The following is a 15,640-nucleotide window of genomic DNA, read 5'->3' on the forward strand; positions in this document are numbered from 1 at the left end:
TTCTGGTAGAAATCTATACCTCCGCTTCAGACTGAACCAATTCCCTACAAATGAAAGATTAGCCCAATGGGGAAGATGTAGGGAATCAATTAATTCTGGTGCTTGTAGATTCTGTCAGAAGGTTACTGTGGTTGAATCTCTACAACATCTGGTGGTTTTCTGTGACTATTTCGAGATAAAGAGACTTAGTATTCTGGGATCTTACTTTGATCCCTCTTCTTTGCTGGCGAGAATGACCCTCTGGTCTAGGTGTATGAAAGGCAATAGTACCAAATTGACTATGAACTTGATTATGTTACTGTGTGAAATTGACAAGAATTTAAAGGATATGAATCTTTTATGTACATAGTATGAAATCACTAAATTACTGAGGTTAATAAGGATTTTATGATCTGTATAAGTTCACTTTTAGTCTTGTCATACCAATGATTAATTTTTTTAAAAAAAATAAGGGAATGTGACCTATCACATATGAATTGTAGCAAAAAGAATTGTTTATTTGCTAGGAATCAGAAACATGTTTTATATATTGTTGTAAATATATGTTCAAAAATCTTGTGTAAATTGTAAAGGTTTGCAATCTTACCAAATACAATAAAAAAAAAAAAACGAATCCCCCTCCTAAAAAAGGGGGATTACATGGCAACATTAGACATGAAAGATGGCTATTTTCATATTTCCATGTTCCCAGCGCACAGAAAGTACTTGCGCTTCAAGGTGGACAGTCGGCACTACCAGTTCAAGGTACTGCCCTTCGGGATAGCTTCGGCTCCAAGGGTATTCACCAAGGTACTGGCGGCAGCACACCTACGCAGGGAGGCAATTCCGGTGTACCCTTACCTGGACGACTGGCTCATCACGGGGGAGACCCCAGTAATTTGCAGAACAAACATTCAAAGGACAATCAACCTCCTCTTCGAATTGGGCTTCTCAATAAACGAGAAACAGTCAAGTCTGGTGCCAAGCACCTCCAAACAGTTCCTAGGAGCTATCCTAGACACTCAAGAGGGGTTGACCTTTCCTTCCGAGGAAAGAATTCGGAATATACTGCTGCAAATTCCGCAATATCAGTCCGGTCGCCAGATAACGGTAAGCAAAGCAATGCGTTTGCTGGGCATGATGGCGTCATGTATTTACCTCGTCCCCCACTGCGCCTGTGCATGCGTCCCATGCAGGAATGTTTGGCTAAACAGTGGTCTCAGGCAAGTGGTCAGTGGGACGATCTAGTGGTCGTTTCGCCAACACTTGTACAAAGCCTTCAATGGTGGACAAGAGAAAATCTGTCCAAGGGGAAACCCTTTTACGATCCCGAGATACAGGCGGTAGTCACAACCGATGCATGCCTGACAGTGTGGGGAGCTCTCCATCTCCACCACACAGCTCAGGGCCTCTGGTCTCACTCAGTGGCCAAGAATCACATCAACCTGCTAGAGCTTCTGGCAGTATTCAGAGCGCTTCAAGCGTTCAAGCCCTACCTGCTGAATCTGTCAAAGTGCAAATCCAGACGGACAGCACTACAGCCATGTTTTACCTGAACAAGCAAGGAGGGACTCGTTCGCCAAATCTGTCCAAGCTTGCCCAGAAAATGTGGATATGGGCACTCAGACAGAACATCTTCCTGTCATCGCAACATGTTCCAGGGGATCTCAATTCTCTAGCGGATCTCCCAGAGGAACACGAATGGTGTCTACACAGAAAAGTCGTAGAAGATATCTTCTCTCAGTGGGGTTTCACCACTATAGACCTATTCGCCACAAGCGAAAACAGACAATGCCCAGGATTTTCATCCAGGTTCCCCCAACCAGACTCCCAGGGGAACGCCCTGTGGATGAACTCGTCAGGAATGTTTGCGTACGCTTTTCCACCAACTCCTCTCATCAGGAAGGTGGTCAACAAGATGAACAGAGAATCGATGACGCTCGTCCTGGTTGCTCCCATGTGGGCGAAGCAACCGTGGTTCCCACACTAACGCAGATTTGCGGTGTGCGAACCCATCAAACTTCCGGCCTGGTACAACCTACTGTCCCAGCACCAAGGTCAAACGGTGCATCCTCAACCCAACTGAATGAACCTGGCAGCATGGCTCCCTAGGTCATAGAGTTCGGACATCTCAATTTACCACAGAGGTTTATGAACATCCTAAAAGAATCTAGGAAGCCAAACACGAGACACTGCTACTTTGACAAATGGAAGAGATTCGTTATCTGGTGCCAGAATAAACAAATCAACCCAGTTGATTGCACTCCTTCCACTATTGTTACATACATGCTCCACCTGCTGGATGCAGGACTGGTTTTTAACTCACTGAAGGTACACCTGGCAGCTCTGTCGGCATACACAACTTCACATAACAAGGTTTCTGATGTTTGTTAATCTGCTTAGAATCACATGCTGTGCATAGTCCGACATCCAGTGGTCACTGCGGAGTATTGCATTTTGTTTTTCGTAGTCGAAAAGGGGACGTGGACAAGGCGTGTCTGTATCACTATCCCTATAGTGATGTGCGTTGTACCCACAATCCCTCACCCGTCGAGGTCCCTCAGATTGTTTTTTTCCACCCAGTTATTGGTCGCCTCTATGCGGAGCTCCTCGAGAGACATTGCGAAATAATTTCTTCGACCCTTGGTCGCTTATTATTATTAATATCTAACATATAGATCCCTCCCTCGACGAAGCTGCAACCTGTTTCTCCGCCGAGCAAGATCTTCGACGGAAGGACGAGCGGAGGAGATCCTTCGGTGTCGCCGAACACGTGGCCTGGCCTCGCCGGCCTTACACAGTAGGGAGAGTGGGGTTGTGTGGTCTTTCTTTTTTCTCCGAGAATGCCTTTCTCTTTCCCCTCCCTCTCTTTCCAGGTCGTAATCGCACTTCTTGCCCTCAGCTATGGAGAGGACGCCCTTTAGGTTTTGCCCACTTTGCAAAGGCAAATATACCTGGAAGGACAAGCACAAACGGTGCAACCGTTGCTTGCCCCTCGATCACAAGGACGACGGCTGTGCGGCCTGTAAGTTACTTAAGCCCAAAACGATAAAGGACCGTAGGGTTAAAAGGTGGGCGGCCTACGCCATGTCTAGGTCAGATTCCTCGCCCGCTGCCGCCGAATGTGACGAGGACAGTGATTACACGGCCTCTGTAACGGGGGTTGTAGACCTCTCGAGGGAGCGTTCGCGCTCCTCTTCGTCCGTCCCCGGCCCCGACAAGCCCGGCTCACGCCCAGCTTATGGGGATGAACACCCCGGCGACAGGGACGCACACAAGAAATCTCAAAAACACATACCCCATGGCACGCATTCGTCGAAGACGAAGGCAGCCAGAGCGCCAACGGAGGCGCCGGGCCCACCGGCGTCTTCCGCCGACCGCAAGGGTCGACAGCCCTCCCCGCCACCGCTCCCGCGACAGGCGACCGGGCACTCTGGAAATAAGGGCACTAACCCAAACCCTAAGGCGGCGACGCGCCTCGTAAGAGTGCGCACGTTGACAGTAAAGACTCGACGGTACCTAGCGCGCACGTTGCCAGTAAAGACTCGACGGTGCCTAGCGCGACGGCGAGCGATCCCTCGGCAGACAGAATGATCGCCAAAAGCCTTGCGCGTATATCTTCTAAGGACGGCCAGAGACGGACGTCAAGTGACACGCCGAAAACCGCGCACAAGGCCAAAGAAACGCCGAAGGCGCCGGAAAGTAGGCTGGGACAGCCCCCGCCGTCGACGGAAAGCCCTAGCCTGCCAGAACACTTCTCAGAAGGCGAAGGCACCTTTATCTTCGACGCTATGGGACAGATCTAGACGAATACAAGGAGAAGAGACTCCTTTTTCACTCCCAGACCGCTCTGGCCTACCTCAGTGGACCGTAGAGAAGTTCCAGTCCTGTATGGACAAGTTAGACAGATTCATTGCCATTCCAGAAAATAGGACACCTAAAAGACCTAGGGAGGTACTCCTAGAAAGTCCAAGGGCTAAATACCCGAAGTTGTTCTATAGCCCCTTTCAGGAGGATATGAACTCTTACAACCTCACCGAAGAGGACACTCACTTCCAGGAGGAGTTCATTAATGATGAAAACCAACAAGAGGGAGAAGGCTTCCATGAGGACTCTAACATAAGTGAGGAAGGGTACAAAGAAGACCCAGGTGAGGGTGACCTAAATCCCTGGCAGTCACCATCAGGGTCTACAGAGCCAGACATTATAGACATCAATTCTCCTCAAACCACACCAGTCAGGAACCCTTCGCCTGTTGACGACCAGCCCACCTTTAATGCGCTGCTGAGGAAAGCAGCAGCACATTTTGAGGTCGAAACTAGGGAGGTCACCCCAGACACTGACTTCGTGGAAAGGATTATCAAAGAAAAAAACCCCACCAGCCAAACAATTCCAATACTCGCCTCTGTTAAAAGACGAATCAACCCTTCACTGGCCACCCCCTGCACTAGTAAGAGGGGTTAATCCAAGAATCGAAAAATTGTTCTCACCCTCTCAATCAGACCCACTATATATTAAGGGTCACTCAATCCCGGACTCCTTAGTGGTGACTAACACTAGGAAAAGGGCTGGGGTTCCACTGTCTACCAGCGAGGCACCCCCGGATAAAGAGGGGGAAAAAGCTTTATGCCCTAGCCAAAAGAATTACCACCTCGGCAGCGTTCTCAACTAGAATTGCCAATAATAACACATTGCTGGCAAGCTATGCTGATGCGCAATGGGGAAAGCTTAAGCAGGACATTGAGGAAGTTCCTGAACCCCTAAAAACTAGATTGCTGGCTACAGTTAATGAAGGGTCTCTGGTCAACCAATGCATCGTTAAGAATACCCTTGATGCAGCGGAAACAGCTGGCCGCTCTTTGGTACAGGGAATTCTGCTGAAGCGCCACGTCTGGCTTCGCAATTCCGGGTTTAAGGCGGAAACGCAAGCGGCGCTCATTAACAAGCCTATTGAAGAGTCTAACCTCTTTGGAAAGGCAGTGGACGATGCACTGGAAAATGCGAAAAAAGAATTTGATACCATAAAGACCTTGGACCAAATCTCAAAGCCTCCTAACAGGCGGGGATTTGGCAACAAGCGTTCTTTTCGTGGCCAACGCCGGCAACAGAATCAACAACTTCAATATTCTGCCAACAACTACCAAAGTAATAGTGGCCAGTACAATCAGAGAGGTCAACGCCGTGGCAAGGGTAGAGGCCGGGGTTCCACCCCTAGAGGCTCCCAAGCCACCAACAACACCAAGTGATGCGAAGATTCGGGTCCCCTCCCATGCATCGCCGGTCGGGGGCCGGTTAACATCCTTTCTTCCAGCATGGGAGGGAATAACATCAGACCGCTGGGTACTATCCACCGTAGCCCGCGGCTACTGTATAGAGTTGAACAGTTCCCCAACATACAGACCGCCGAGGGGACAAAGCATGACACCAGAACACCTCACCATCCTTCTCCAAGAAGTGGACCAGCTACTGGAAAAAGGAGCTATAGAGGTCGTGCCTCTATCTCGGGTAACGGAAGGTATTTATTCAGTGTACTTCCTTGTACCCAAAAAGGATCTAACCATGCGCCCTGTATTAGATCTGCGCCCAGCGAACAAGTTTGTCAAACCCCAAAAGTTTTGTATGGTGACCTTACAGGAAGTAATCCCACTGCTATCACAGGGAGATTACATGAGAACACTGGACATGAAAGATGCATACTTTCATATTTTAATGTTGCAAGCGCACAGAAAATACCTCAGATTCATGATAGAGGGCAAATACTACCAGTTCAGAGTGCTACCCTTCGGCATAGCATCTGCACCAAGGGTATTCACGAAAGTACTGGCAGTGGCAGCGGCCCACCTGCGCAGGTTATCCATCCCAGTATACCCTTACCTCGACGACTGGCTCATAACAGGGGATTCTTACGAGACATGCTTCTGAAACACCCAAAAGACTGTAGACCTTTTGTTCCAACTGGGCTTCTCCATCAACGAGAAGAAGTCCAGCTTAGACCCCAGCCAAGTCAAACAATTCCTAGGGGCTCTAATTCGAACAAAGGACGGCCTCGTCTTCCCCTCCAACGAGAGGGTCCAAAACATGCTGTTTCAGATCCCCCAATATGTGGCAGGTCGGGAGGTGGTGGTGCGCAAAGCGATGCGCTTGCTAGGAATGATGGCGTCATGTATTTATTTGGTACCTCATGCGTGCCTGCGCATGCGCCCAATGCAAGAGTGGCTCAACAGCCAGTGGTGTCAGACCAGCGGACAATGGGACGATCTAGTGGTGGTCTCGCAGGCCTTGGGTCTCTCGCTACGGTGGTGGACAAAGGAAAACCTGGTAAGAGGGGAAACCCTTTGCCACACCTGCAGTGGAAGCCACTCTAACCACAGACGCATCCCTCACAGGAAGGGGGGCTCACCTATCCCATCAGATTGCTCACGGAGTGTGGACTCCGAGCGTAGCATCCAAGCACATAAACCTACTGGAGCTACTGGCCGTGTTCAAGGCACTAAAAGCCTTCCAGGAACACCTACAAGGGAAGACAGTGATGGTCCTTGCGGACAGCGCCACAGCCATGTACTACCTCAACAAGCAAGAGGGCACCCACTCTCCATGACTGTCCAAGCTGGCCCAGAATATCTGGAAGTGGGCTCTCAAACACAACATGTTCCTACTGTCGCAACATGTACCAGGGGAACTCAATCTGCTAGCAGGCGAACTCAGCAGAGACTTCCCTCTGCCCTCAGAGTACGAATGGCAGTTGCACGAAGACATCGTCTTCGACGTCTTCACACAATGGGGATTCCCAGAAATAGACCTGTTCGCACTGGAGAACTCACAATGCCAAGATTACGCCTCCAGGTACCCCCAGAACCAATCCAAGGGGAACGGTCTATCGATTCCATGGTCAGGGAAATTTGCTTACGCCTTTCCCCCGACTCCCCTTCTCAACAAGATGGTGCACAAGATGCACCAGGAACAAGTTACCATGATACTAGTGGCCCCTATGTGGGCCCGGAAGCCATGGTTCGCTCACCTGATGGAGATGTCCCTATCTCCCCCAGTGAAACTTCCCTGCCCACACAACATGCTGTCACAGGACAAGGGCAGGACACTGCATCCATGCCCTCAGACCATGAACTTAGCAGCCTGGCTCCTGAGATCATAGAATTTGGACACTTGCAACTCCCGCAGAGATGCATGGACCTCCTCAGGGAGTCTAGAAAGCCTAACACTTGTCACTGTTATTCTAGCAAATGGAAGAGATTTGTCATCTGGTGTAGAGGAAGAAGCATCAACCCAGTTGACTGCTCCCCCACGCACATTGTCCTGTACCTGACCCATTTACTGGACTCTGGTCTAGTGTTCAATTCCATTAAAGTCCACCTAGCGGCACTTTCTGCATACACCACTTCCCAGCTTAAAGTGTCGTGGTGGAAAGTTCCAGTTATCAAAGCCTTCATGGAGGGAGTAAAGAGAATACACCCTCCGATAGCAAACCCAGCTCCCGGCTGGGACCTGAATGTGGTACTTACCAGACTCATGGGATCACCCTTTGAACCCATGCACAAAGCAACTTTCCTAATAGCTATCACCTCCATTAGGAGAGTAAGTGAACTACAGGCTCTTTCTGTTTTAGACCCCTTTGTAGCAGTTCACAAAGATAAAGTGCTTCTACGCACGCATCCAAGGTTTGCACCGAAATTCATCTCAAAATTCCATGTAAACCAGTCAATAGAATTACCAACGTTCTTTCAAAACCCTTCCAATTCGGGAGAAAAAAGTCTGCATACACTTGATGTGCGCAGAGCTATCATGTCCACATGGAAAGAACCAGACCACTGAGAAAGACTAATCAGTTCTTTGTCTCGGTGGCAGCAGGAAGAGAAGGAGATGCCGTATCAAAGTCCACTATATCTAGATGGATTGTTCAATGCATCACTCTCTGTTACTCTCTTGCTAAGAGAGAACTACCCTTCAAGCCAAGAGCACATTCTACTCGAGGCACTGGGGCATCCATAGCATTCATTGCAAATGTTCCCCTTGAGTCCATCTGCAAAGCGGCAACCTGGAGTTCTGTGCACACCTTTATAAAACACTACTGTCTAGATGCACACTATAGATCTGACTCCCAGGTGGGACAGGCAGTATTAAGACATCTTTTCTCTACTGTTCCTTCTCATAACCCACCGCCAACTCCGGGTACTGCTCGCTAGTCTATGCAAAGCATGTGATTCTAAGCAGATTGACAAACATCAGAAGACAATGCATTACTTAACGTAAAAGCATTTCTGATGGTTGTATCTGCTTAGATTCACATGCGCCCACCCTTCCTCCCCGCTCGGATGGAAGTAACATAGACACCTTTCTACATCTCTCTCTTTTCTGTACTCACTCGCGTGTAGAAGGCTCCGTCAGGGCAGAAATAATACAAACAGAGGGACCTCGACGCGTGAGGGATTGTGGGTACAACGCACGTCACTATAGGGATAGTGTTACAGACACGCCTTGTCGACGTCCCCTTTTCGACTACGAAAAACGAAATGCAATACTCCGCAGTGACCACTGGTTGTCGGACTATGCACAGCATGTGAATCTAAGCAGATACAACCATCGGAAATGCTTTTACGGTAAGTAATGCATTGTCATCGTGGTGGAAAGTACCAGTAGTTAAAGCCTTCATGGAAGGAGTAAAGACTTCACCCTCCTATTTCAAACCCACCACCAGGATGGGACTTTAACGTGGTGCTAGCTAAACTCATGGGCCCCCCCATTCGAGCCCATGCATAAAAGCAGTCTCAAACACCTGACTTATAAGACGGCCTTCTTAGTAGCAATTAAATTTATAAGAAGGGTCAGTGAAATTCAGGCACTGTCAGTGCAAGAACCCTTCTTTACTGTCCATAAAGTAAACTGGTTTTACGCACATACCCTAGGTTCTCACCTACGTTTATTTCCAAATTCCACGTGAACCAGTCCATCGCGCTTCCGGCTTTCTTCCAAAATCCACAAAGCTCGGCTGATATGAAACTACACACCCTAGATGTGCGTAGGGTGGTCCTCTACTATGTAAACAAGACCAGACCGCTAAGGAAAACAGATCAGCTGTTTGTCTCCGTAGCTACAAGCAGAGCGGGGGATCGCGTCTCTAAAGGTGCTATCTCTAAGTGGATTATTAACTGTATCCAGCTGTGTTACTCCCTTTCTGAAAAAACTCTGCCTTTCACGCCGAGAGCCCACTCTACAAGAGGCATTGGGGCCACTCTGGCTTTCATTGCAAATGTACCCCTTGACACCATTTGCAAAGCAGCTACTTGGGGCTCTATTCCCACTTTTATTCAGCACTACTTCATTGACACCCATTCCAAGACCGATACACAAGTGGGACAAGCGGTTCGAAGACATTTATTTGCTCATGACCCTTCTCACATCCCACCTCCTTCTTCAGGTACTGCTCGCTAATCTATGCACAGCATGTGATCTAAGCAGATTCCACAAGCCTCAGAAGGGATACATTACTCACCGTAATCTTATTTCTGATGCTTGTATCTGCTTAGATTCACATGCGACCCACCTTTCCTCCCCTCTGAGAGAAGGCGCATGGATGCTTGTAGTCTTACCTTTCTATCTGCTTGGATTATCTGTACTCGCGCTACTCCTCATGCTACCTCATGTTAGAAAGAATACAATGTGAGGGTCCTAGACGCGTGAGGGATCATGGGTACAGTGGACGTCACACCAGGGATAGTATTACTGGCACGCCCTAGTTCGACGCCCCTTTTCGTGTTTCGATAAACTAACTGTAATACTGTGCAGCTTCCACTAGATGTCGGCCTATGCACAGCATGTGAATCTAAGCAGATACAAGCATCAAAAATACGATTACGGTGAGTAATGTATCCCATATCCTTATATGCCTACATATGCCAGACTAGCTTATCCTCTTGATATACTCACCATGTTAATGCTGGATTAGCCGGTTTGAATTTACATGCTTAGCCTGGATTAATGTATTTGAAGTTATATGCTTAGCCTGGACTAGCCTGCTCGAATGTATATGCTTAAACTTGCTCGAACATACACATGCCTGCTAATTTCAGACTAGTCTATACGGTTATATGCATGCCCTGTCCATGCTAGACTAGACATTCCTGTACCCATATATGCCTATACAGGCCTGTTTATGTCAGACCAGCCTATACTGTTTTATGTTAGATCAGCCTGTATACCACTTCATATATGCCCTACCTATGTTAGACTAGCCTGTTTTTACTTATACCCACCTGCTTATACCAGACTAGCCTACAACGTTCTATATATCGGACTAGCCTATACTGCTTATACATGTCATGCCCATGCTAGACTAGCCCATCTCGAATCATTATGTACCTTATCCTTATCAGACCAGATTACCAGAAGTATATACACCGTGCCTAGACTGCCTGTACACATTTACCCACCATTGCACTGCCTTATAAGTGCACTACTCACAGGACTGCATCTACCCAGACACTACTATATTAATCCACCCCGCTTCACACCGACTTCTAACTATGCAACTCAGAAAGACACAGGCAACCGCCTTGTTGTGCTTCACACTACCACTAATCTACTTAACCATGTCCCTTTCTAAATACATCCCATGCCATACCTTGGAGAGAAATGCTATACTCCGAGCTAGATTACCATGCCTTTATGTACCTAGAGCTCAAAGCTATAAGCATCTTAACGTCCAACTTAAAACAACTACCCTGCACCATGAGTCAGTCCCTAGATGACCTACAGCCCATGATAACACTAACAACCCTAAACCTATACCTAGTCAACCCCAGAAAAAAACCTACTACAACCTTGATATCTGGACCCCTAATTAATGCAAGATCTTTAGTGGCCCACGCTACAGAAATAGCCGACATCTTATCTTCCAATGAACTTGACCTCCTAGCTGTCAGTCATGGTTGCATGAAGCTGCAGGCCCAGCACTATAATTAGCTATACCAGAAAACTACCAACTAATCGGAGTTGACAGACCGAGCGGTAGAGGTGGCGGCCTCGCCATTATAGCCAAAGCTAAACTTGCTTTAAGACCCATATCTCTACCCCCTTTCAAATCATGTGAACTACTCACTGCCAAATTGCTCATTTCTAATTGTCGCACCCTATCTATTCATCTAAGATACAGGCCTCATGGCCCCATCGGCACCTTCGAAGAGGACCTATCCAGCCTATTACCGAACAATATAAAAGACTCTTCCCAACTACTAATACTAGGCGACTTCAAACTAGGATTCAAAGATCCAGAAGACAAACCAGCCCAATATATAGCAACTATGCTTGCTGAACATGGCCTAACACAAAAAGTCCTCACGACAAAGGAAGAACCCTTGACTGGGTCGCCACCTTGAGCTGCCCTACAACCATTACCCAAATCACCCCTCAACAATGGACAGACCATCACTTAATTGACTTTGCTCTAACATTAGATAAACAGATCACCAAAACAGTCATGGCACCCCCTCTCCCTACCAGAGCAAAAAAAATATCACACCTGACAATCTTTTGTCACTCCTCCTTCCCACCCTCAATGCCCTCCCAAATAATCTGGATCCAGATCTCCTTGTGGAGACCTACAATAATACAATGACCAAGGCCATTGGACTGCATTGCCCTTCTCAAATTATGCAAGAGTAAACAGACACACCTCAATGCTTGGTTCACCCCCCCCACCTTAAAGAATTAAGACAACAAAAAAGGAAACTGGAATCCCTATGGCGACACTCCCCCTCTGATGAAAATAAAATGCAACTTAAACACTTTGCTAATAACTACAAAAAAGAAATTTTACCAACAAAAAAAGAACTATTCAATGAGCGAATATTCAACGCCAACTCTAACACCAAGGAACTGTTTGTTATCCTTGGGGAATTGGAATCTCCGATACCCTCCCTCCCCCAGACAATACCCCTAAAGACAAACAATAGTGCACCAGCATCCAGGATGCCCTAGCTAAAAATAACACTCAAACTTAAAATTGCAACAAAAAAAGCTTCCCTGTCCCCTAGTGAAATAACACCTACCAGCCCTACCAAAGATGAGCAATGCTCAGCCCCCTTTATAATTGCCAAAGTTTCCATCCAGGAATTATTGCATCCCTAAAACCCTCCAACTGTAAGGGGGACAACTGTCCTGCCCAACTAATTGAAGATGCTGCAAGGGACATAGCCCTCTTTATCACTAAACTAATCAATACCTCCTTCTCTACAAATACCGTCCCAAGAGTCTTGGTTTTTACCTCTCATCCGGAAACAAACCCTAGACCCCTCCATCCCTACCAATTACAGGCCTATCACCACGGTTCCATTCCTTCTCAAGATTATAAACAGAATGGCCTATCTGCAAATCCAACATTTTCTTGAAACGAACCAACTCCTAGGATCCCGCCAATCTGGTTTTAGACCACAACATGGTACAGAGACGGCTTTAATCGAGCTTAAGACACAAATTGACAAGCTCAATGACAAGGGAAAAACCGCCATGCTGCTCCTCCTTGACCTGTCGGCGGCCTTTGAGCTGGTGGACCACGCAGTTTTGTGCAGTCACCTGGCATCGGCCACCCACTTCTCAGGTGAAGCTATAGTCTGGGTCCAGTCATTTCTAGACAATAGAACAATTGGTTTTCTCCACATCAGCGTCAGCAGACCCTATCAAAACAACACGCAGTGTGCCCCAAGGTTCTTGCATTCGCCAACTATGTACAATATCTTTACCAAGCCTTTATTTGACAAATTTGACTGGGTGTCACCTATACTAATTATGCAGACAACACCCAGATCCTCATTCTCCTTTCGGGCCATTCTGTCTCTCATACAGCCTTGGTAAATGAAATATACCTCCCCATTCAGGCATGGATGGCAACCTATGGCCTCTGCCTGAATGATGACAAAACAGAGATCCTGCTCCTTGGCTCCGTCACCAACCTAAAATATACTATAATGGTAGCAGAAGAAGTAAAAACGCTAGGCATTTACCTCAACTCAGCCCTAACACTGAAAAAACAGGTAAACTCTCTAGCATCATCCACAGCCTACACTTGCAAACTTATTAGGGCATGCCGAGCTTTCTTAACACAAGCCAGCTGTATCATCCTCACTAATGCCCTAATACTTTCTAAACTAGACTATTGCAACGCCTTGTACTCAGGAGCTAATAAATACAATACTGACAAAATGCAGATACTGCTAAATAACGCCTTGAGAACAGCCCTGAACCTCCCTAATAAAGAACACGAGAAGAGAATACCACTGGCTAAAAATTTGAGATACGATTTCATTCAAAATAGCTTCTCTAACCTTCAAATGCCTCAATAAATCAGCCCCACCCTACCTTATAGAGAGAATAGTGAGGAAAACATCGACCCGCCCCACCAGAGCGGCCTATTCCTACTGCCTCCAGATACCTAGATTCAGGCAAAAAAAAGAAACGGCAGGTTCCCAGTTAAGGCGGCCCAATACTGGAACACACTACCACTTGACCTTTAGAATAGATCAATCATACTATAGCTTCAGACGAAACATCCTCAAATGGTTACGTTCCAACGATCGCCAAGATTAACCTATGTTCACTGTACCAGTTATCCCCCACAGCTACCTGTTGTATCTATCCTATGTATACTTTTATATATACGGCTCTCTGTTGTATCTAATCTATGTATCTATTTACTGTTGTATATTTTATATTGCACTGATGTATAGTCCTCATTTTTGACTCACAAACTTGTATTGTTTGCATGTATCCTTCCTCACCATGTAACTAAGCTTAAAGTAACCTTGTATGCTGTGGCGCCCAGTTACCTAAGGGTCCGGTGTGCATTACAAATTAATAAACAAACTCTCATGTTGTAGGCATACCCAGTGGTACTTTCACACAGCATGTAAACCTTTATTCCATACAATGCTCTTTTGCTTGGAATGTACTGCTTCAACAGTAGCCAGCCTTTGTACAATACCAATGATTCACCAATGGATATGTTCTGGCTAGGAACATGAAACTCAGAAAATCGTAGTGCAAAGTGCTTCAGTAATGGCTGAAATTTGAATTTCTTATTACAATTTGGTTCAGTTCTTGGTAATACTGCAGAGTTTTCATTGAAATGCATTATGCATTGCATTGCTTGGAAACAATCTCTACTCCTTTTTGCTGGGGTAAAAAGGGCTTGCCAATGAAGCTTTAGTAGCAGACTCGGACTCGCCTATAGGGCAATGCCCGAATTGCTGACCCCAAATGTTAGTGGACCTGTTGTTGTTTTTTGGTGAAAGTGGGCCAGTTTTGGGGAAAAGTGGGCCAGTTTGATGAGAGACTTCACTGTGCACCTAGTTTTTTGACATTGATGCATAACAAATATTACTTAAAATGCTCAATTTGCAACACATTTTATTTTAAACTCCCCTTGGTTACTACTCAAACAGTCGGTCACAAAAGGAACGAATTGGCATGAACAACTGTGTGCCACTTTTTCACTGGTGCCCGAGCCAGTTTTATGTCCCAGTCCGACCCTGTTTAGTAGACCAGTATAGTGCGATAGACTGCTTCTGCAATTTTCCCATGAGCAGAGTGAGACCCCAAAATGTTCTCATCACATCAACCGTAGTTAGAAACCACTGCTGTGCTCCGGAATGGGGTTGCAGATTGGCACCCCAAGCCCTCAAGAACTATTCAGCATACAGATTGGTTTGCTCAACCATAGCGGAAATGAACCCATAATCCACAAAAAGGTTGAAAAAGTTAGTAGGCTCAAAACCATCTGTGTTCTTTGTGCACCCTGATACTCCAGTGAAAGGTGGCACAACAGGCTGAGCCATTGCTGGAGGCCCCCAGTCACACTCAGCCATGTGATGAACTGGCACATACCTCGCACCTCCTGCATGTTCCCTCGAACTTGCAGGTGGCCTTTGTCGGAAGTGCCACACGAAGTGCATGTGCCCCTTGGTTCCCTTCCTCATCAGATGAGGAGCTTGAACTATCTTCAACAGAAGACTCACTTCCCAAATCTACTTCATGCTCACTCTCAAACGGATTGTTTCAGATTCTGCTTCTGTGCCTTGCTCGGAGTCAGAGTGCAACAGTAAGTTTAGAGCCTCCTCACCAGACCTTAGACGTGAAGCTATGACAAATGTACTGATCTAAAAGTGTAAGGAACAGATAAAGACTGAAACTCCAAACAACTGTGCTTTTGAAAATAAGGGAACTGCTGTAGAAATTGGTCTTCAATGAAATAGACCAACACCACACAATTACGCCAAATTGTCTCGAATCTGCTTATAAAATGTAGCAGTCCTCTAAAATATATTCTACTCTTAACACACCAAGTAAAAAGGCGTACTAATGTGCTGGCACTCACCAAAACGAAAGATCTAAGCAAGATGTCAATCGTTCCCCATGCATATGACAAATGCAAGTGTAGGGAAGAGGATGGAACCCACACTTCTATTTATGACAATCCAAAGACACCCTCCTTGAAGTACCCCTTCCACACCCCTTTGTTGTGCAGGTGGGAAACAACATTGCAATGTTTTTGTATTTGGGTGAGGTCACAAGGCAGAGAGGCACTAGAGGCTGAAAGTGAAGATGAGGAAAGTACATGGCAGGCCTAGCACGTCTCACTGATCAAGGTGGAGTGGGG

At 46.7% G+C, this 15,640-nt stretch overlaps 1 protein-coding gene across 1 annotated transcript in view; it reads left to right on the forward strand.

Moving 5' to 3' along the window:
* The window catches only part of SPRYD7 (SPRY domain containing 7), a 503,469-nt gene that overhangs the window by 362,427 nt on the left and 125,402 nt on the right, over window positions 1-15,640 (forward strand). The window lies entirely within an intron of this gene.

The sequence above is a fragment of the Ambystoma mexicanum genome, chromosome 7q, assembly GCF_040938575.1.
Source record: "Ambystoma mexicanum isolate Mex_15411 chromosome 7q, UKY_AmexF1_1, whole genome shotgun sequence".
NCBI lineage: Eukaryota > Metazoa > Chordata > Amphibia > Caudata > Ambystomatidae > Ambystoma > Ambystoma mexicanum.